At 41.4% G+C, this 22,787-nt stretch overlaps 1 pseudogene; it reads left to right on the top strand.

The window, feature by feature from the left end:
• The first annotated feature begins 1,331 nt into the window (after positions 1-1,331).
• Positions 1,332-2,904, top strand: LOC133754200 (Y-box-binding protein 2-like; annotated as a pseudogene).
• The last annotated feature ends 19,883 nt before the right edge of the window (positions 2,905-22,787 follow it).

Below are 22,787 nucleotides of genomic sequence, written 5' to 3'. Positions count from 1 at the left end.
GAGGGAGAGGGAGAGGGAGAGGGAGAGGGAGAGGGAGACAGAGAGGGAGAGGGAGAGGGAGAGAGAGAGAGAGAGAGAGAGAGAGAGAGAGAGAGAGAGAGAGATCTTCAATCTGCTGGTTCACTTCTCAAATGACCACAACAGCCAGGACAGGGCCAGGAAAATTCAGAAATCAGGAGCTTCATCTGAGCCTCCCACATGGGTGTATGGGCCCAGTGACTTGAGCCTTTTTCTACCTTTCTTAGGTCCACTTGTAGGGAGCTAGATCAGAAGTAGGGCAGCTGGACTAGAACTGGTACCCATATGGAATGCCAGCATTGCATGTGAGTGCTTAAGCAGTTAGGCCACAATGCTGGCCCAAAGATGTGGTTATTTTTATCTTATAATTTATAAAGTTGTATATTAGCAATTTCTCCACCTCCATTTTTAAAAAAGTTAGATTAGCTAAGTAATTACTTATTTTTAAAAAGGAATTTTGGGTTGTTATTCTAATACTTTATGATTTCTGCTTCATTAAAGTTTTCTTTACTATTTATTAATAATGATTTTCTCTTGATTATTGTGTTTTTAGACTTTTGAATTATGTTTTCCTAGTAAAATTACATTGAATTTTACTTATAAAGCCATTTGGTGATATGGATTGTTTCTCACTAACTGCTTTAGAAACAATTGAGATACTGCTTTTTAAAAAGATTTATGTTATGTATTTGAATGACAGAATGACAGAGAAGGAGAAAAAGAGGTCTTCCATTATTTGGTTCACTCCCTAAATGACCACAATGGTCATACTGGACCAGGAACTCCATCTGGGTCTCCCATATGGGTGGTAGGTGTCCAAGAATTTGGACCATCTTCCACTACCTTCCCAAGTGCATTAGCAAGAAATCAGATCAAAAGTGGAACAGGTGGGACTTGAACCTGCACTCCTCTAAGGGATCCAGAATTGCAGCAACCTCGTGCACCACAACACTGACTCTCAGATATTAATTTAAGTTATGCTTTTGGTTATAATTTTAAAAAGATTCTATGAAGTGTAGGGATTTTTATACAGCATGCCATTGACTCTACCATCTTGCTAACAACTGTACACAGTTGCTGTAAACTGATGGCTTTGTTGTATTTTTGTTGCAATGAAAATGTGTGCTCTAAATCACAATCCAGATAAAATGACCTATATTTTCAGGTGTGTATTTTAGGAGACCAATTGTTCTCTTTTATATTTCATCAACTAATTTACCCCTAAGACAATCACATTCTACAGTTTTAAATCCAAGCTTTTTAAAAATTTATTTATTTATTTGAAAGAGTTACAGGGAGAGGTCTCCCATCCAATGGGGCCTGCGGGCCAGGAGGCTGCTGAGCTACGACTGGCTGGTGCCCAGAGGCATGGCCTGCATGCACCTCGGCAGCAGGCTGCGATTGGCCTCGGATCAGGGCCCGCTGCCAGCATGCAGGGGTGGGTTAGGGAACCGGTGGAGGAGCCAGGGCGGTTGCCAGGGCTGCAGAAGAGATGGAGCAGGTAGCTGCAGTGGCCCACACTGAACCCCGTGATGAGTGTGGGGAAGGAGAGAGCAGGGGGCCGGGAGAGTGGGGACAACGGCCTCCAGCCCTGTGGTGACAGTGCCAGCGACAGTAGCAGGTTTGGTGGTGGTGACGGTACCAAGGTTTGCTGGGGAGCCGCAGATAGCCGGCAGCAGAGGGGCATATCTGCCTCGGGCAGTGCTGCTAGGACCCCCTGGTCGCCAGGTCCCGCACCCCTGCCAACACGGAATGCTGCCTTGGGGACCCCCGCACTCTCCAGTCCAGTCACTAGACAAGCTGGTGCTGGGAATTCAGGATGGTTAGGGATTCAGCAGGGATGACCCCAAAGAGGACATCTTTGTTCACTAGACAGCTATTAGAAGAATTAACCCCAGGGAGTTTCTGCAGAGCGCTGGTGATGGGGACCCTGTGGAGCTTGATGTCGCAGGAGGAGAGAAGGGCGCAGAAGCCGCCAATGTAACTGGGCCCAGAGTGGGCAGGCGCCGGTGAAGGGGCAGCCGCTGTGCCCCTGTCGGAGCAGGTTCCATGATTCATCCCCCAGCCTCGCCCAGCTGCCGCGCACCCACGGGGTAGAGGCGCCCTCCACTGGGAAAGAACCTGGCAGTGAAGGGGAAAGAGCTGAAGACTGCACCGGGGCCCTGAGGACATGGCCACCACTTGTACCAAGGGCACCAGGCCTCTGTGCGAGGACCCCTGGCCCCCGTGTCTGTGGGTTGAAGCCCAAAGACACGGCCCCAGAGCAGGGAGACCAACAACGGGGAGGTGAGGCGTCCCCCAGATCAGACTTCGGCCCAGATATCGCAAGCTCTTCCTTCCTAGGCACCCCAGCAGCCGACAATGGAAGGTGGGGATGGGGAGACCTACCTATTCAGCCAAGGCCACACTGACGGCTCCTGGCCTGAGCCCCAGCACTCAGGAAACTGCCTCTGCTGCTGGTCCCACAGAGACCTCAGGCCCAGAGACCTAGGCTCCATCAACACTGAGACCCACCACCACCACCATGCTGGAGAGCGTAAAAGTCAGTGGACACCCAGCCACCATCTCCGTCTGCCAGTGTTTCCGACTGATTTGTACCCTCCCAGCACCCCTCTCCGTTATCCCAAAATTCACGACATGAAAACACCGGCTTTTCCCCTTTCTCTTGAGACTCAGGAGAGCCAAAGCAGCAGCCTTTTGCCTGGTTCCTCTCTCCCCTATCAAGGGTTGAAGGAAGGAATCCTTCCTGATTTTCAGAGGCGTCTACTCCATCCTCTAAATCAGGCGGAGAAGGAACCAGCTAGCTCTTACCTTCTCGGGTTTTCTCTCCCACTTCAGCTTATTTTTTGTTTCCCTCAACCCCCTAACTCAGAAGCTGTTTTATGAACTGCTATGTGCCACCCGAGCCTTCAGTAAAAACAAAAGCAGCCTTGCATATTAAAAAGAAATCGATCCATTTTTAACATATGTCTTTTAGTAAATGCCTAAATTGCATAGACACTGGATAAGGCATTTAAACATGCCTAAGGGATCACTGAGGGCAGGTATTATTCCTTAACTCTCTTAATGCTAATCAACCTTATTTAACATAGCATTGGAAGTATCAGCAAGAGCAATTAAATGTGAAAAAGAAATATAGTGCTTCAACTTGGAAAGCAGGAAGTCATGGTTTTGTACATGCCAAGGTCTAAATATTGCACCAAAAACTGTTAGAACTGATAAACTAACTCAGTAAATATATAGGATACAAATCAGCATTCAAAAATCTAGCTTTTTAATACAACAGTAATAATTTTGCTGAAAGAAAAATCGAGATAGAAATTCTATTCACAATAGACACAAAAATTTAAATATTTAGGAATAACTAATTTTGGAAGGTGAAAGATATTTACAGTAAGATTATAAAACATCGGTAGAAGGTATCATCAAGGTCACAAACAAAAGGAAAGATTTTTTTGTTCATGAACTGTAAGAACAAATATTGTTAGGATGTCCATACAATCTAAAGCAATGTGCAGATAAAATATCAATGACATTCTCTACAGAATTACAAAAATATCCTAAATTTGTGTAGTATCACAAAAGATCCAGAATAGCCAAAGTGAATTCAAGTAAAAAGATAGCACTGGAGGCATCATAGGACCGTATTTCAAGACTGCAATAGCTGAAACAGCATCATACTGGCATAAAACCCAACACAAGGATCAATGGGACAGTTCAGTTAATGCTGAAATCAATCCATGTACATGCATCCACTTGATGTTTGATGCAAGTGTCAAGAACAGACATTGGAAAAAGATAATCCATTCAATAAATGATCTGACAAATCTGTGTAATAATAATTATTTACATATGTAAAAAATAAAATAAAATGCATACCTCTCACCATATAAAAAAACCAACTCACGATGGATAAAAGGCCTAAAGATAAAACATGAAATTACTAGAAGATAGCAAAGGGAACAAACTTCAAAACAGTGATGTAGACAAATATTTGAATATGGTGACAAAATAGCACAGGCAACAAATACAAAACTAGATAAATGGGATTATATTACATTCAGAAACTACTGCATAGCAAAGGAAATGCCACATCTAACAGAATGTGAGAAAATATTTGCAAGCTACTTATCCTTTTTTTTTTTTTTTTTTTTTTGGACAGGCAGAGTGGACAGTTAGAGAGAGACAGAGAGAAAGGTCTTCCTTTTGCAGTTGGTTCACCCTCCAGTGGCTGCCGCGGCCGGCGCACTGCAGCCAGCACACCGCGCTGATCCGATGGCAGGAGCCAGGTGCTTCTCCTGGTCTCCCATGGGGTGCATGGCCCAAGCACTTGGGCCAACCTCCACTGCATTCTGTGGCCACAGCAGAGAGCTGGCCTGGAAGAGGGGCAACCGGGACAGAATCTGGTGCCCCAACTGGGACTAGAACCATATGTGCCAGCGCTGCTAGGCAGAGGATTAGCCTGTTGAGCCATGGCGCCAGCCGCAAGCTACTTATCAAAGAAAGGTTAAGAATCAGAACATATCTGAAACAAAAAACTCATCAACAAAATAATCCGATGAAGAAATTGACAAAGGACATGCCCAGACAGTTCTCAAGGTAAGATATACACATCCTCAAGAAACTCATGAAAAATGTGCAATATCAATGGTCAAAATAGAAATTCAAACCTAAACTACAATGAGATATCACCTCAACACTATTCAAATGATATCATTAAAGAGACAAAGTACAAATGTGAGCAAGGGTGTGGTGAATTGGGAACTCTCACAAAGCATCAGTGGTAATGTGAATTATTTTGCAACTCTGGAAAACTGTGTCAGAATTTTTTGTTGTTGTTTTTAACTTACTAAGTATATATTTGAGATAAGATTGTTAACACATCATAGTCAAAGGCTTAATGGCTCTAATAAATAAAAAGTTAAACAAATAAAAAATTAAAAATACCATAGTCCAGTAGAAAAATAGGAAAGGGCTATAAACAATAGTAAAATAAAAAGATATGCAATCTCACTTAAATAAAGTAAATTTTAAAATAGCCACAACATTATTAAAGCTATAGTAACATATAACTCCTATCATCACATATAATGAAGATTTAAAATAAATTTTGACAATTTATTTAAAATTAGGATCCAGAAATCCCACTATTGGATATATATTTGAAAGACATGAAATCATTTTATCAGAGAGTTACAGCACTATTCACAGTAGCTAAAAATGGAATCAATGGAGTTTCATTCTCACATGTATGGATAAAAACATGTGTTACCCATACACAATGGAATACTACTCAGTTATAAAAGGGATGAAGTCTTGTCATTTGCAGCAAAATGCTGGAAACTGGAGTTCATTGTGTTAAGTAAACCAACATAGATGGGTACATGCAATGAAACATAACATGATATCCCATAATTATGCATAACTTCAAAAATCTGGCTAGCATTTCCCCACACTGACTTCCTTCTTACATTTAGTGTGTCTACTATACAACTTCTGTAAACAATGAAATATGAAGGGTTTGTTTATGAATAATTGTATGTGTATTAATAGATTGTATGTGTATTAGTAGTACTAGATTTACATTTTCAGCATTACCAGAGAAAGGGTAGGCTTTATGCTCTATCTGCATTGCATAGGCCTGAATGGAGTTGCAAGATATCTTGACTATGTTTATTACTAAAACATTTATATTGAGTTTCTAAATGCTGTTTCCAAATGGATTCTTTTGAAAACACCAAACATCTTTGTCTATATTTCTGTATACATTCTTAAAGAAGATATTGTAAGAATGCATGCAATTTAAGTGAGGCAAATTTGTTGTCTTTCCTGCTCTTTATTATCTTAGAGGCAAATGCAGAGACAGAGAGATAGAGAAGTCATAAACAGAGCACTCTTACACTGCTTCATTTCCCAATTGTTCACAAGAACTGGGAATGAACTCATTGAAACATGAAGTCAGGAACCCAATCCAGATGCCTTGTATAGGTGGTATGAATCAAAATACTTGGTCCATCACCTGCTGCCTCCCAGGGTGTCCATTATCACAAAGCCAGAATCTGGAGTAGAAACAGGACTCCAGTACAAGCACTGTGCTATTGTGTGTGGGCAACCCAACTTGTGACTTAACTGCCAGGCCACATACCCATTCACTTTTATTGCTTCAAAAATTTCTTGACAATCAAGACTTTTTAATTTTTTTATTTATTTGACAGATAGAGTTAGATAGTGAGAGAGAGACAGAGATAGTCCAAGACTTTTAACTTACAATACTTTATCATTGAATTGAATTTTCTTGGATTGAATTTCTCCTATAATTTTTGTACTCATCTTCAATGGTTTGAATGTCACGTTTTATTCTTGATGTATAGATGTAAAATTATCTTTATGGATTAATATAAAATTGGCAATTTTTATCAAGACTTTTCATGGTAATAAATGGATCATATATCAGAATGATATAACAATTTTAAATATTATGTTGTCCAAAAGAAAGTATCAAATGACATGAAACAAAAGCCACAAGGGTGATCATTAGCATCATAAATAAGAGTGTAAATTGTTGAATCATTAATAGGAGTCCCTGTGCATTTACTCTTCATGTAGGACCTTTGTTCTTAATGAGTTGTACTATGAGAATTAACTGTAAAACTTGTTTTCAAACAATACTTTATACTTTGTGTGTGTGTGTGTGTGGGTGTAAATTGTTGAAATTTTTACTTAAGTATAGGGGTGATCTTCTGTATATAAAGTTAATTAAAAATGGATCTCAAAAGGCTTCCATAGCCTTGGAAACTCATGACTAGAGCCTAGGGAGATTACTGATGCCATAAACAAGAGTGTCAATTGTTAAGTCAACAACAGGAGTCACTGTGCACTTACTCATGTGGGATTTCTGTCCTTAATGTGTTGTCCAATGTGAATTAATGCTATAACTCATACTGAAACAGTATTTTTACTCTTTGTGTTTCTGTGTGGGTGCAAACTGATGAAATCTTTACTTGATATATACTAAATTGATCTTCTGTATACAAAGATAATTGAAAATGAATCTTGATGTGAATGGAATGGGAGAGAGGGTGGGATATGGGAGGGGTGCAGGTGGGAGGGAAGTTATGGGAGGGGAAGCCATTGTAATCCAGAGTTAATGGAAATGTCTATTTGATAATTGTGTGAAAATGTTACTGTAAAGAAATAATTAAAAAATTTAAGGATTGTTGTACAAATAAATTACAGTAAACCAAAGAAAGAAACCTAATGCTGTCACTAGAATTTACTCTATAGAAAAAATACTTGAGTGGTGTTAACTATTTTCCTGTTAATACAGATGCTCCCTAGCATTTCAATTAGAGTACTTCTTGCTTACATTCCATAAAAAGTATGCATCTTGTTATCTCACCTTTTTGCCTGCAACTTTAATGAAAATGTTCAAAATAGATGTTTATTGTAGTACACATCTCCATAATGGTTCAGATGACACTTCATTTATCCATGCCCTCACAGTTGTTCAGGACAATGACCCTTGATTTTCCCACTTCAGTTGCTTTAGCCAATGGGATATCAGAAAATATGATACAAGCATAGTTTTTAGAAGTATGTGTCTAGTAGTTTTCCTTTTTTGACACAGTGATCTTGTGAAGAAACCTGGGGCCTGCCTCTTGGAAACAGAAAGAATATGTTAGAGCCAGAACAAATCATCAGACATGTGAGTGATGTCATCTTTAAGACACCAGGCTCAATCCAGGTACCAGAGGGCTAAAACCTTATTTGTGAACCTAGATTGAACTGTCAGCTAAGCCCACCCCAAAATGTTAACTGACTTACAAGTGAAATTATTCTTTTCTAATCCAGTAAGGTTTTTTTTTTTTTTGACAGGCAGAGTGGACAGTGAGAGAGCGAGACAGAGAGAAAAGTCTTCCTTTACAGTTGGTTCATCCTCCAATGGCCACTGCAGCTGGCACACCACGCTGATATGAAGCCAGGAGCCAGGCGCTTCTCCTAGTGTCCCATCCGGGTGCAGGGCCCAAGGACTTGGGTTATCCTCCACTGCCTTCCTGGGCCACAACAGAGAGCTAGACTGGAAGAGGAGTGACTGGGACAATCCGGCACCCTGACTGGAACTAGAACCTGGTGTTCCAGCACTGCAGGGGGAGGATTTGCCTACTGAGCAGTGGCGCCAACCATAATCCAGAAAATTTTTTGAGTACTTATGCATCAAATGCTGATACATGTTTGTGAGTAGGTCCGAAATGAACAACATGTGAAATAAAATCAGTACAATTTTACAATCACAGGTAGATGTTTTCATACACATTATATGTGCAAATCAGTTGGCTCTTACTAAAGCTGCTGGCATGAAGAGAGGTCATCTGAATTCCACAAAGAAATTGTCTGAAGATCATATCTCCATGTTTTAAGTTTTTGCTTACATGTGCACACAGAATTATATTTTATTAATATTTTAAGAATCATACTAGCAGTTAAAATCTTATACAGTCTAACTTTCTTATTTCAAATCATAGACTTACAGCACTATAGTCTCCTTCCTCAAAACCCTGCTTATAAATAATATTTCATAGCCCCTTTTAAGTCCTCTTCAACAAATTATACCTCCCTTGTGAAAGTTGGTCCAAATAATTCAATGTCACCAGTCTTTGATAACCTATGGACAAGGCAAGGTAGCATCAGTCAAGTCATGTTGATTCTGGTCAGCCTGATCAGTAACTCTTTGGGCCAAGTAAAGCTACGGTTGACACAAGTCAGGGCTTAGTTTGTCCCTACTCTGAAACACTAAGAAAAAAATCCAGTAGGGGTTGTTTTTTCAGAGACAATTTCTATTTAGGGAGCTTGGTTTTTCATACAATATGAACTAAGTTTTTCTGAGGGAAATGAAAATATTATCCAGCACCCAAATTTCCATTGTATAACTTCCTGTCCTTAGAAAATAGATCTTGTATAAACTGCTGTAAACTAAAACCAGAAGGACTAGACAGGTAACACAGTGCAGGAGGGAACCAGAAGCTTCACTTATAGAGGAGACAACATGAAACCCTACAAATACAACTTCCATGGAGCACAAGACAGCTGGCACACATTTCACAATGATTTCTCTTGGAATTTAGGGACATTTTTCTAGTATTGTTAGTATTCTCATCTTAGAGATGAATAGACTGTGACAGAGCAACAACCTAGATTCAACCCCAAGGAACTCCCAGCACTCTTACCCCACATACCTAATGCCATCCTGTAGTCACTGTGGATCAGGAACATGTACAGAGAGAGCATTTAGAACTGACTTCCAGGAACTAATATCACACCATCACACCCCTCCCAAATCACATGGTCTGCACACCCATTCCCATGTTGAATCAGCCACATTGTTCACAGAGCATCTGAAACCATATTTTGTACACCTAGAGTCACACAGTGGCCTTCTGCTAGTGCACTACAAGCTGAAAAGCAATCTTCAGAAGCATAGGCTGAGTAACCTCATCTCTACCCCCATACCTGTGGATCTGAAGTAATTTCTCCTTCCAGCCCAGAATAGACCTCATCTGATCGATGGAAGTTTTGGCTAACACCAAGTGTGCAGACACCTGTCCCACTCCTTGGACTACACTGAATTTCAGATATCTTCTGTTATTCTCACACAAACATTCACAAGCACAGACGCCAACCTGAGTGGTGGAGCAGCATCAGGAAAGCTCCATGGTTAGCAGGTTTGATGGTGGGAGTGGGTGGAATCACCACCTGCTAAGATGTAGCCCAGAAAATCCTTCCCATAGTTCTATATTGATAATATCATGGAAAGGTGTGGCTACATTTTCCACAGGGCTTTTCAACCCTCCATTAGGAAACAAGAAGGGTTATTTATATACTTCCTGTATCTATACAGTTATTTATATACTTCCTGTATACTCTTTGAGAACAGTGGGTATACATGAGTACACATAGTTATACATAAGACACCCCTGTGAAATTCTGATTTCTTATTCAATTCTTAATTTGACAAATTCACATTCTTTTTGTTTTTGACAGGCAGAGTGGATAGTGAGAGACAGAGAGACAGAGAGAAAGGTCTTCCTTTTTGCTGTTGGTTCACCCTCCAATGGCTGCTGCAGCCGATGCATGGTGCTGATCCAAAACCAGGAGCCAGGTGCTTCTCCTAGTCTCCCATGCGGGTGCAGGGCCCAAGGACTAGTCCCAGGCCATAGCAGAGAGCTGGCCTGGAAGAGGGATAGAATCTGGTGCCCCAACCGGGACTAGAACCCAGTGTGCCGGTGATGCAAGGCAGAGGATTAGCCTGTTAAGCCACAGCACCGGCCAAATTTACATTCTATTAATGGAGAAATTCAAATGTGAGAAGAAATGTTTGGTAATGGTCACTAATTTTCTAATCTTCTTTTGTTCCAATAATTGTATGGTGGTTATAGAACCAAGGCCTACTCATTACAGATATTTAAGTAGGAAAAATCTCACATTCTATTTTAATTTTTTCATAGGTTTATTTTATTTATTTTAAAGGCAGATCACATTCTATTTTAATTTTTTTCATAGGTTTATTTTATTTATTTTAAAGGCAGAGAGAGAGAAGAAGGAAGGGGGATTTAGGGTGGGGGGAGAGAGAGAGAGAGAGAGAGAGAGAGAGAGAGAGAGAGAGAGAGAGAGAGAGAGGGAGAACAAATCTTCCATCCACTGGTTCATTGTGGAAATGGTTGCAATGGCCATGGTTGGTCCAGCTGAAGCCAAGAGCTTCATCTGGGCCTCCAACATGGGGGGGGGCAGTTGGGCCACCATCCATTGCTTTCCTAGGCACATTATCCAGGAACTGGATTGGAAGAGTAACCAAGACTCAAATATGCCCATACGGGTGCCAACATTGCAGGCCACAGCTTAACCCATTGTACCACACACCAGGAATTCTATTGTAATTTAAAACACTTAAACAAGAAATGTCATAATTTTGGCAGCTCTTTAATCAATTTTTAAAATGATGATTGATCTCATCTACTGAAATAATTTGTGAATTATCAATGGATAATTTCCCACAGTTGGGATATTACTCCATTCCATTTATTTCCATAATATACCTGGGAAATGAGGCAAATGCATTCAAAAACTATTGTGCAAAATTAAAAGCTGACTGTCTGATATTGGTTTATCCAGAAGTATCTGAAATCCAGCTGACCATCTGTCCACTTGCCTTCTTCTCCACATAGCTAAAAAAACTTTAATATTTTTAAGAACTTGACCAGAACCTTGTTATCTACCTGCTGGATTTTGCCACAAACAAGGCAAAGAGGTGAATATAAGAGTTTCATGGAGGTCCTGCTGCTACTTCTGCTCCTGTCCTATTGAGAATGGGCATGGATGCTGTGATACATTTGAAGAGAACTTCAGTGGGAATGTAACGGGGATGATGATTCTTGGTTCACAGCCATTACTCATTTTCTCTATGGATATGGGTATGAAATGTACTATTCAAATTCTTGTATCATCTTAGATGCTGCAACTGCCTATCAGTTACTTTTTTCTGCAAATTAAGAGACTTAAGCTTTGAGATTTCCACCTTAAATACCTCCACCTCAGACCAAAGAAGAAAATTTAGTGTACCCTAAATGCTTAGGTCCTACACTGATTTAAATAGAAAATGGAGTGCAGAGATAAAAAAAAATAGAATGTCATCCTGGAGTAGTAGGTCCTAATATCTGCTCACAAGAATTATTGTTCCTGTAATTTGCACCTCACTTCATCTCTCTGTACCATAGTCACACCTTCCATGTAATGACTGGAGTTCTTAATTTTGAGAACCTGGTCAATAAGAGGAGCTATAACAATTAATTTGTACTGAATGCAGAAAAATGAATGACATAGTCCCTATAGCAAAAAATAAAGAGCACAATGACAAGAGATAGAATTCACTAAGGATCACCTTAAGATTAAGGGATTACTAATTACTAATTAAGATACACAGTTATGCACCTCAGGTGTCTGAACTTGTTGAGCTCTCTATTTATTCCTTAAATGCATCCTTTAGAAACACAGATGAGATTAACATCACCTTCATTAACAATCTACTGAAGACCTGCCCCCTGCATTAACCATCATTATTATTATTTGTTTTCATGATACAGATATATTCATGCACTTATAACCATATCCATCTTTCTATATCTATCTATCTATCTATCTATCTATCTATCTATCTATCTATAATGTATTATACATAAAGAAAGTCATATTTTATGTAGCCTGGAATTTGAAATATTGTTAGTATCACACACAAAAAGTGAAATAATTAAATATACACATCTCAAAATTTTTAGGAATCACAAATTTCCTAAAATGTATATTATATATGAGTATAACTAGCTTGCCATATTATTCATCCATTGAAAGTGTAAAGTTCAGGGCTTGCGCCATGGCTCAACAGGCTAATCCTCCACCTAGCGGCACTGGCACCCAGGGTTCTAGTCCTGGTCAGAGCATTGGATTCTGTCCCAGTTGCCTCTCTTCTATGCCAGCTTTCTGCTATGGCCTAGGAGTGCAGTGGAGGGTGGCTCAGGTGCTTGGGCCCTGCACCCCATGGGAGACCAGGAGAAGCACCTGGCTCCTGCCTTCAAATCAGTGCAGTGTGCTGGCTGCAGCATGCCAGCCATGGTGGCCATTGGAGGATGAACCAATAGCAAAGGAAGGCCTTTCTCTCTGTCTCTCTCTCTCTCACTGTCCACTCTGCCTGTCAAAAAAAAGTGTAAATTTCAGAGGATTTAAGAAATGTGCAATCATAATGAATGCCATGTTTAGAACATTTTAACTATCTCAAAAAGAAATTTAATGCCCTGACTCATGGCAGTGGCAGGGAGATGGCAACAGTTGGCCAGTGGCTCTTATGTATACACATGATCCAGAGATTCTAGTCGAAGAAAAAAATCCAAGGTCCCACCTTCTTTGAGCCTGGCTGCAAGGATTGACAGGGACCTGGGCACCCACTTGAGACTGTGAGGCACTCCCAGCCTCCTAATATACCACAGGCTCTGAGGCTCAATCCACTTAGGCTGAGCTCCAATAGACAGTGGAATCAGGGAAAAGTCTGTCTCTCTGTGGACTGGACAGGTGGGGGGGCATGGAGCAGACTCACTGCACCCAGCAACTATGGGATCCTTGTGTGCTGAGGCTGTGAGGACACTCTGGTGCAAGAGAGGACACAGCATGTATCTGGGCCATTGAGAAATCACTGTGTGTGGCTCCACACACTCAGACCTATGTAGTGACCTGGGGCAGGTCACTGCAGTGGGACCCACACTTGGAGTGAGGGCTGTGCAGATCATTTCTGTGGTTCATATATGAGTGCAGATGAGTGTTGTGCCCACTGAGGGCTAACACCTGAGCATTGATCAACTTGGAGAAGAGCAGATGAGGCTGTGATCACACCAACAGAGGTGACCATTCACTCCTTTCTATTAACAAGAGGACACCTACCTCACCCAAGATGGAACTTACCCTGGATACTCCCACTATGCTAGGGCATTGACTGCAGCTCTCTGGCCACACCCAGCAGCACACCTCTGGGCATTCACTGAAAGTGCAAGCATTCCACTAAGCCACAAAGCACACTTCAAAGATAAAACCCATCAGAGGAAAAAAACCAACAAGTATAGCCACAAATACCTAAAATATATGCAGAAATTCAATTCAAGAAACAAGAATATGGAACACAGCATGACACTCCCAACAAAAGAAGCACAACAACGCATCAATATTTTTTGAGGTCACAATGCTTTTATTTTCTTGATCAATGAAAATCATTTTTGAAACTTCAATGTGTAAATTTAATATATAGAATATCTGCAACACATCAATATTAAAATGTAAAAATGAAGAGCTTCATAAAATGCTGGAAATGGGATTCAAAAAATTAACCATAGGATTACTCAAAAGGAATCAGAAGCAAATCCATGAATTAAAGAAGTCATGCATTACATGAAAGAAAATTTTAAATGGGAATTTAAAAGAACAATCAAAATGAAATATTAGAAGTGAAGAATTCAGTAGATCAAATAAAAATCCAGTGGAAACCCATAACAACAGACTTGTAAGTCAGAAGAAAGAATATCAAGCTAGAACACAAATCTTATAAGAAGAAGGAGAAGGAGGAGAGTGAGAAGGAGAAGGAGAAGGACAGATAATTAGAAAATGCCATACCAAATAAGAAATTAGAAAACTTAAGAGCAGTGTTGGAGATTTATGTGATACTATCAAACAACCCAACATGTAGTTCTTGGGAGTTCCTGAATGTTTGGAAACAGAGAATGTACTAGAAGGCATATTTAGTGTGATATTTACAGAAAATTTTTTCAATTTGGAGAAAGAAATGGATGTCCAAATAGAGGAAGCATATAAAACTCCTAACGGACATGACTAGAAAAGATCTTCACCATGACATATTGCGGTCAAACTCTCCACGTAAAATATAAAGAAAAGATTCTAAAATGTGCATGAGATAAATTTCAGATTACTTTCAGGGAACCTCCAAATAGACTTATAATTGACTTATCAGAAACTCTACAGGGTAGAATATTCCAAACTTTAAGGAAAAAAAAAAACTGAAACCTGGAATAGTGTACCTTGAAAAGCTGTCATTTATGAATGAAGGTGAAATAAAGACATTCCCTGTTAAACAGAAATTGCAAAAAATTGACACTACTTGTCCAGCATGTTTAAGGATGTGCTGCACACAGAAATACAGAAACAGGGTCATCAATATGATAAGGAAGTGAAGACATAAAATCTAGTAAAAGTACAAAGGAAATCCAAAATAAACAATTGGAATATTTATGGAAAAATGGCAGGGTTAAGTTGTTACTTATCAATAGTCACCTGGAATGTAAATGGCCTCAACTCTCCAGTTAAAAGTACAGAATGGCCAGATGGATTGAAAAACAAGACCCATCTATCTGCTGCCTACAAGAAACACATCTTACCACAAAGATACATGTGGACTGAAACAGAAAGGATGGATGGAAAAAGTTATTCTATCCTATTGGAAACCAAAAAGGGTTGGTGTAGCTCTTCTAATATCAGACAAAATAGACTTTAACACAAAAACTGTAAAAAGAGATGAAGAAGAGCATGTGTAATAATTAAGGGATCAATTCAACAAGGTGATGTCATTATAATAAGTGTATATGCACCCAATTACAGGGCATCTGGATATTTAAAGGAAATGTTAAGGGATCTAAATAGATATATAGATTCCAATTCAATAGAAATGGGGGACATCAATACTCCACTTTTAGCAATGGATAGATCACCAGACAAAAAAATCAGCAAGGATACAACAAAGTTAATTAACATTGTAGACCAAATGGACCTAAAATATATCTACAGAGCTTTTCATCTCACAGTAGCAGAACACACATTCTTCTCACCAGTGCATGGAACTTTCTCTAGCATAGAACTTATGCTACACCATACTAAAACCCTGCCATGCATCTTCTCTGACCACAGTGGAATGAATCTGGAAATCAACAATTCAAGAATCTCTAGGACATATGCAGATAAGTGCTCCTGAATGAACAGTAGGTCATAGAAGAAATCTAAATGTTTCTGGAAAGAAACAGTACAATACATCATGTCAAAACTTACGGGATATAATAAAGGAAGTGCTAAGAGGGACATTTATAGCAATCGGTACCTATATAAGAAATTGAAAGACACCAAATAAATGAGCTGTAAATGCATCTAAAGGACCTAAAAAAAAAACCAAAAAACCCAAATTAGTAGAAGAAAAAATACTTAATATTAGAGAAGAAATACACAAAATTGAAACAAAAATACAAAATATCATTAAATGAGGAGCTGGTTTTTTTTTGAAAAAAAGTACATAAAATTAATACACCATTGGTCCAACTAAGAATAATAAAGGAAAATATCCACATCAATAAAATCAGACATGAAAAAGGAAATGTAATAATAGTTACCATAGAAATAAAAAGAATCATTGGGAAATACTACAAAGAGCTACATGCCAATAAATTGGGAAACCCTGAAGAAATGCAAGGATTTCTGCACACATACAATCTAACAAAATTGAGTATGAAGACAGAAAATCTAACAGACCAATAACCAAGACAGAAACTGAATCAGTAATTAAACTCCCCCAGTAAAGAAAATCCCAGGACTGAATGGTTTCACTACTCAATTCTACAAGACATTTAAAGAAGAATTAATTCCATTCTTTTCAAGCTATTCAAAACAACTGAAAGAGAGGAAAACCTCCCAAACTCCTATGAAGCCAGCATAATCTTAATTCCTAAACCAGCAAAAGAAACAACAGAGAAAGAACACTATATACTAATATCCCTGCTGAACATAGATGCAAAAATCCCCAACAAAATATTAGCTAATTGAGCAGCACATCATAAAGATCATTCACCCAGACCAACTGTGGTTTATCTCTTATATGTAGGGATGTTTCAACATTCTCAAATGAATGAATGTGATACATCATAACAAACTGAAAAACAAAAACTATGTGGTTATCTCAATGGATGAAGAGAAAGCATTTGATAAAATACAACGTCCTTTCATGATTAAAACCTTAAACAAAATGAGTATAGAAGGAACATTTTTCAACACAATCAAGGCAATTTATGACAAACCCACAGCCAGCATCCTACTAAATGGGGAAATGCTGTAAGCATCCCCCCTAAGATCCAGAACCATACAAAGATGCCCACTCTCAGCATTGTTACTTAATACAGTCCTGGAAGTTTCAGCAGTCTATCAAATTTGGGTTCAATGTCAGCAAACTGGGCTTGCTTTCTGGAAAAATTCGAAGTACACCTCCACTTACCTTGGCACCCCAGTCTTTATTAAGATAATATATGCAAGTCACACATCTCCCATCTCCATTTGGATTATCAAATACCCCACATAACCTGTTCCACTGCCTGGATACAACTATGGCTTTCGTCCGGCCAAGCATTTTGTAGTTGCCCAGCTTCTCGTTTCTGTGATGGATCAGGTCTTCCATGCTGCTCAGCAGCAGCCCAGCGGTTTCACAGCTGGCCGTCTGTGAACTTGCCTGTGCAGTGCAGGGCGTGCACCTCGTCACCTATCTTGTCCAGGAAGTAGTCCATTACAAAGATGTCACGCTTGTTCATGCAAGGCAGCGCGGAACTGGCTTCCTCTGCCCTTTGGGCTGCAGACCTCAGCTATGCCTCAGTGCCTCGCAGGGCGTGTTGTTAGGCTGGTACTGGTTCGCCCCCTCCTGGTACAGCGATGGGCGGGTCAGCGGCTTCTCCTTCCCTGGCTCCGCCTTGGCCACCGCAGGACCCTGAAGGTCGGGATTCCCGGCTACAGCAGGGTGGGCCACGGACTTGGCCTTTGCCTTGGCAGCATCTCCGGCAGCCGGCCGAATCCTTGGCGGCGGCGGAGGTGCTGTAGGGACGCGCCGCTCCTTTCCTGGTCTGCCAGGCTCTGGTCCCACTGGCTCTGGGCCGCTGTGTAGGAGAAAGGTCGGGGTGCTGGTGCGGCCACAGCACAGCAGGTTCTCCATCTTTCGCACAGCTCACAGTACTGCTGGTCCGCTTTCTCTGGCCCCGCCCGCCAAGCCCTCTGCTCTCATTGCCCAGGGAGGAGGCAGTGGTAGTGGAGTAGGAGAGGTGAGGGCTGGACTGCCTAGTCCAGGGCCAGGGAGCAGAGAGAGCGGCAGAGAATGTTTCTGCGCCCTGCACCCGCCCCTCTCTACACAAGCAGGCAGGAGCCACCGCCCTCGGCCAGGCCGCTTTCTCGTCCTTAGGGATGGCCCCGCAGCGCCAGCTGCTGCTTCAGCGCCTCATCACGCAAGGGTTGAGGGTGCACGACCTGCGTGGGACCAGGATCTCCGCTCTGGGCGCGCTAGACCAGCAGCCTTCCAAGCCGCCGCCTCGCTATCCCGGGCAGCCGGGCCCAGCTTGTGGAGCAGCGCAGGGCGTGCGGGCGCCACTGGCTCTGCGTGCTCTGCACTGACACCGCTGCCCGGTGGTGACCAGGGCAGGGGCGCACAAGGTCGGAGGTGGGGGAGCGAGGGCCCAGGGCAGTGCCGAGGGAGTGGTGGCTGCGCACACGTTTGGCCTGCTCCTTGGATCTTCTGCACTTTGTGGGACGCTGCCTCGGCGAGCACTCAGCGATGGGTCCCTTCCATCTCTCCAACCCCTTGGCCGGTTCCGTGTCGGAATGGGCCGGGGACACCAAGAGGCCATCGCGCTGCCACCGCCTGCTGTGGTCTGTGAGAGGACACCCAGCGGGCAGACTCAGGAGCCCAGAGAGGAGAGGGCAGAGCAGGCTGTGCACACACCTGCTAAGAGAGGGCGCCAGCCTCGAGAGGGTCACGGAGAGGCAGACTCTTAATCATGGCTGCTTGTCCTTTAGGCCGACTCGGGTTGTGTTAGGGGTGCTCCTAGACACTGGGTTGCAAGGTGTCCATTAAGAAGGAAATGGAAACTCATAGAAGTAAAGCAACTTGCCCAAGGTCACGCTGAACTGGGATCCAGGAATCAGCTTTGTTAGATTCCAAGGCTGTTTTTCCCATTACACCATGAGGCTTCTGCTTGAAGAAAGTTAATTAAACACAGAGCCTCAGAGCAGGCATTTGGCCTAATAGTTTAGACACCTCTGTCCCTCACCTGAGTGCCTAGGTTTGAAGCCCAGCTCCAGCTCCAGACTCTAGCTTCCAGCTAATACAGACCATGGGAGGCAGTGGTCATAGCCCAGGTAATTGGATTCCTGCCATCCATGTAGGAGACTTGGATTATGTTGCTGGCTCTTGGTCTTTCACTTTTAGAAGTTACATATTCTGCCTCTAGGAGTGTGCATCCATGACATACATAGACTCACTTCTGCTTTCAGGCATAGCATGAGGCAGGCGCAACACCTCACCGATGTGAGGGCCTCCCACTCATTTTTTGAAAAGATTTATTTATTTGTTTGAAAAAGTTACACAGAAAGAGAAGGAGAGGCAGAGAGAGAGAGAGAGGTCTTCCATCCACTGGCCCACTCCCCAACTGGCTGCAATGGCTGGAGCTGAGCCGAAGCCAGGAGCCAGGAGCTTCCTCTGGGTCTCCCACATAGGTTCATGGGCCCAAGGATTTGGACCATCCTCCACTGCCCTCCCCTCAAAGCCATAGCAGAGAGCTGGATCAGAAGTGGAACAGCCGAGTCTTGAAACAGCAGGCTGTTACCTCACCCATCATGCCACAGCACTGCCCTCCATTCAATTTTAATACATGAGTGCTCAGTAACTTGTGAATTATGTTTGCAATTACCACACAGTAATTATCTATTAGCTACTAAAAATAAACTCAATAAGTTGTCAGTATTCTGTGAATTTATCACTGATGCACTTTGTTGGCTTTGACATATATGCCAATTTAACATTTTCTCACATGTTTAGTAATAATCATATATACTTCAATAAATTCATAAAATAATTACAAGAATTAAAATCACAGACTCCCATATGGGCACCAGTTTGAGTACTGGCTAATCTACTTCCAATCCAGCTCCCTGCTAATGCACCTAGAAAAGCAATAGAAGAAAGCCAAAGTGCATGGGTCCCTGTAGCCACATGGGAGATCCAGAAAAAGCTCCAGGCTCCTGGTTTTGGATTGGCCCAGCCCTGGCCATGGTGGACATTTGGGGAGTGAACCAGTAGAAGGATAATCTATCTCTCTCTCTCTCTCTCTCTCTCTCTCTCTCTCTCTCTCTCTCTCTCTCTCTTTCTCTTTCTCTTTTTGTCTCTCTGCCTCTGCTTCTCTGGAACTCTATTTTTTTTTTAATTTTATTTAATGAACATAAATTTCCAAAGTATAGTTTATGGATTACAATAGCTCCCCCCCATAACTTCCCTCCCACCCACAACACTCCTCTGTCCCACCCCCTCTCCTCTTCCATTCACATCAAGATTAGATTTCAATTATCTTAATATAAAGAAGATCAATTTAGCATATATTAAGTAAAGAGTTCAACAGTTTGCACCCACACAGAAACACAAAGTGTAAAATACTATTTGAGTACTAGTTATAGCATTAATTAAACACCTAAGAATAATTGTGTATTAATTATAGAGTTCAACCAATAGTTTTAAGTAGAACATAAAAAATACTAAGAGGGTAAAGTATTAAGTTCTTTTTTTTCTTTTTTGTTATATAGTTATTATTAATTTTATTTAATAAATGTGAATTTACAGAGTGCAACTTTTGTATTGTTGTGGCTTCCCCCCCCAACCTCCCTCCCTCCCGTGGCCCTCCCCCTCCCACTTCCTCTCCCATCCCACCCTTCATCGAGTTGCATTTTCAATTACCTTCATATACTGAAGATCAAGTTAGTATATACTAAACAAGGATTTCAACAGGCTGCACTCACACAACCGCACAAGGTATAGGGTATTGTTCGATTAGTAGTGTTTTTGTTTTTTGTTTTTTGTGTTTTTTTTTGTTTTTTTGTTTATTGTTTTTTTTTGTTTTTTTGACAGGTAGAGTGGATAGTGAGAAAGAGAGAGACAGAGACGAAGGTCTTCCTTTTTGCCATTGGTTCACCCTCCCATGGCTGCTGCTGCATCTTGCTGATCCGAAGCCAAGAGCCAGGTGCTTCTCCTGGTCTCCCATGTGGGTACAGGGCCCAAACACTTGGGCCATCCTGCACTGCCTTCCTGGGCCATAGCAGAGAGCTGGCCTGGAAGAGGGACTAGAACCCGGTGTGCCGGTGCCGCAGGTGGAGGATTAGCCTGTTAAGCCACGGCACCAGCCTGGACAAGTAGTGTTTTAAAGTTTCATAGTAAAACACATTAAGGACAGAGATCCTATGTGGGGAGCATGTACCCAGCTACTCCCATTGTTGATTTAACAATTGGCACCTTTTTTATGATGTCAGCAATCACCCGAGACTCTTGCTATGAGCTGTCTAGACTATGGAAGCACTTTGAGTTCACTGACTCTGAACTTATTTAGTCAAGGCTGTATCACAGTGGAGGTTCCTTCCTTCCTTCAGAGAAAGGCGCATCTCTCCTTGATGGCCTGTTCCTTCTTCTGGGGTCTTGTTCACCAGTATCTTTCATTTAGATTGTTTTTTGCCACTGTGTCATGGCTTTCCATGCCTGTGAGACTCTCATGGACCTTTTAGCCAGATCCGAATGTCCCAAGGGTTGATTCTGAGGCAGGAGTGCTTAGAACTCTATTTTTGATGTAAATAAATAAATTTAAAAAAAATCTAGCCATGATTTTTATTTTTAAAATGTTATTATGTGAAACATAGCAAGGTGGGGGGAGGCGGCACTGTGGTGCAGTGGGTTAAAGCCCTAGACTGAAGCATGGGCATCCCATATGGGCATCAGGTAATAGCCCTGGCAGCTCCACTTCCAATCCAGCTCTCTGCTGTGGTCTGTGAAAGCAGTAGAAGATGGCCCAAGTCCTTGGGACCCTGCACCCACATGGGAGGCTGGGAAGAGGCTCCTGGCTCCTGGCTTCAGATTGGCACAGCTCTGGCCATTGTGACCATCTGGGGAGTGAACTAGCAGATCGAAGACCTCTCTCCCTATCTCCACCTCTCTCTATAATTCTTTCAAATAAATAAAATCTTTAAAATAAAACTGGCAAGGAATTGAAAAATCCATAATGAACCACTGTGCAGTTACTTTAGTAGATAATGCTCAAAGATAAAAGAAAATATTAAACCTGTTGCTATAATAATAGATTGATACTTTCTCAGAACCTATCTTTCCTATTTGTAGTATAATCATAATTTCAAACAGATTAACATTAATTCAAAGTTTATAAAATAATTAGGACAACACCCCTCTTGTAAACTGGTCTGTATTCCTGTAAAGAATAGTTTTAGTTTTGTTTCTCATACTATGATGCATGTGTTTTGGGAACGATGAATGATGGAATCATATATACTCTTATATAACTGCCTGTGTTGTCATTTTCCTATTTATTTTCCATTTTAATATTTTCTAATATTCAATTTTATTGGTTACTATGTTGATTTTACCTGAATGCAACATTTAGACATTTATATTTTTTGTATGCATACACAGGAGTTTGTAAGTGTGTGTGTGCATATGAGAGACAGCATAGAAAATAATATTATTAGGAATCCTAACCCTCATTTCAAACTCTAAGTCCTCCTCAGACCTGGCTTCTTTGAGGCAGAGCACTGGGACCTCTCACTGTAATGGGCTGAACTGATTCTCCCAAAAGTGAATCTCTTGCAGCCCTCACCCGCAATGTGATTGTGTTTAGAGACAGGACCTTTAAAGATGTAACAGAAAAAAAAAATGATGTCAAGTGTGAGTTCCTAATCCAGACTCACACCTGTCCTTATAAGGAGAGCCACCAGGAATTCACATGGACAGAGGAAATACCATGTGAGCACACAGCAAGTTGGTGGCTGACTGGAAGCCAGGGAGTGAAGTCTCAGAAGTCACCAAGCCTGCAGACACCTTGATCTCGAACTTCCAATGTGCACTACTGTGAGAAACATCTGGTGAATTAAACCATCCCATTTGCTGTAATGTGTCATGGTGACTTTGGCAAAGTCATATGCCCAATCCCTACCTCCTTATATTGTACCCACCCAGAAGCTCCACAAAAGAAATTTTCAAAAAAATAGAGAAATTAAAAACTGTGGTTTTATGTGCCCAAATGCCTAAATGAGAAAAGGAGAGAAATAAGATGAATGAAAAATAAAACACTAGGAATATGTCCATTAAAATCTAGAAATCAGAG

Source organism: Lepus europaeus, chromosome Y, assembly GCF_033115175.1.
Source record: "Lepus europaeus isolate LE1 chromosome Y, mLepTim1.pri, whole genome shotgun sequence".
In the NCBI taxonomy this organism is placed as follows: Eukaryota; Metazoa; Chordata; class Mammalia; order Lagomorpha; family Leporidae; genus Lepus; species Lepus europaeus.
The sequence above is the reverse complement of the archived record's forward strand: the minus strand, read 5'-3'. Positions and strand labels throughout refer to the sequence as shown.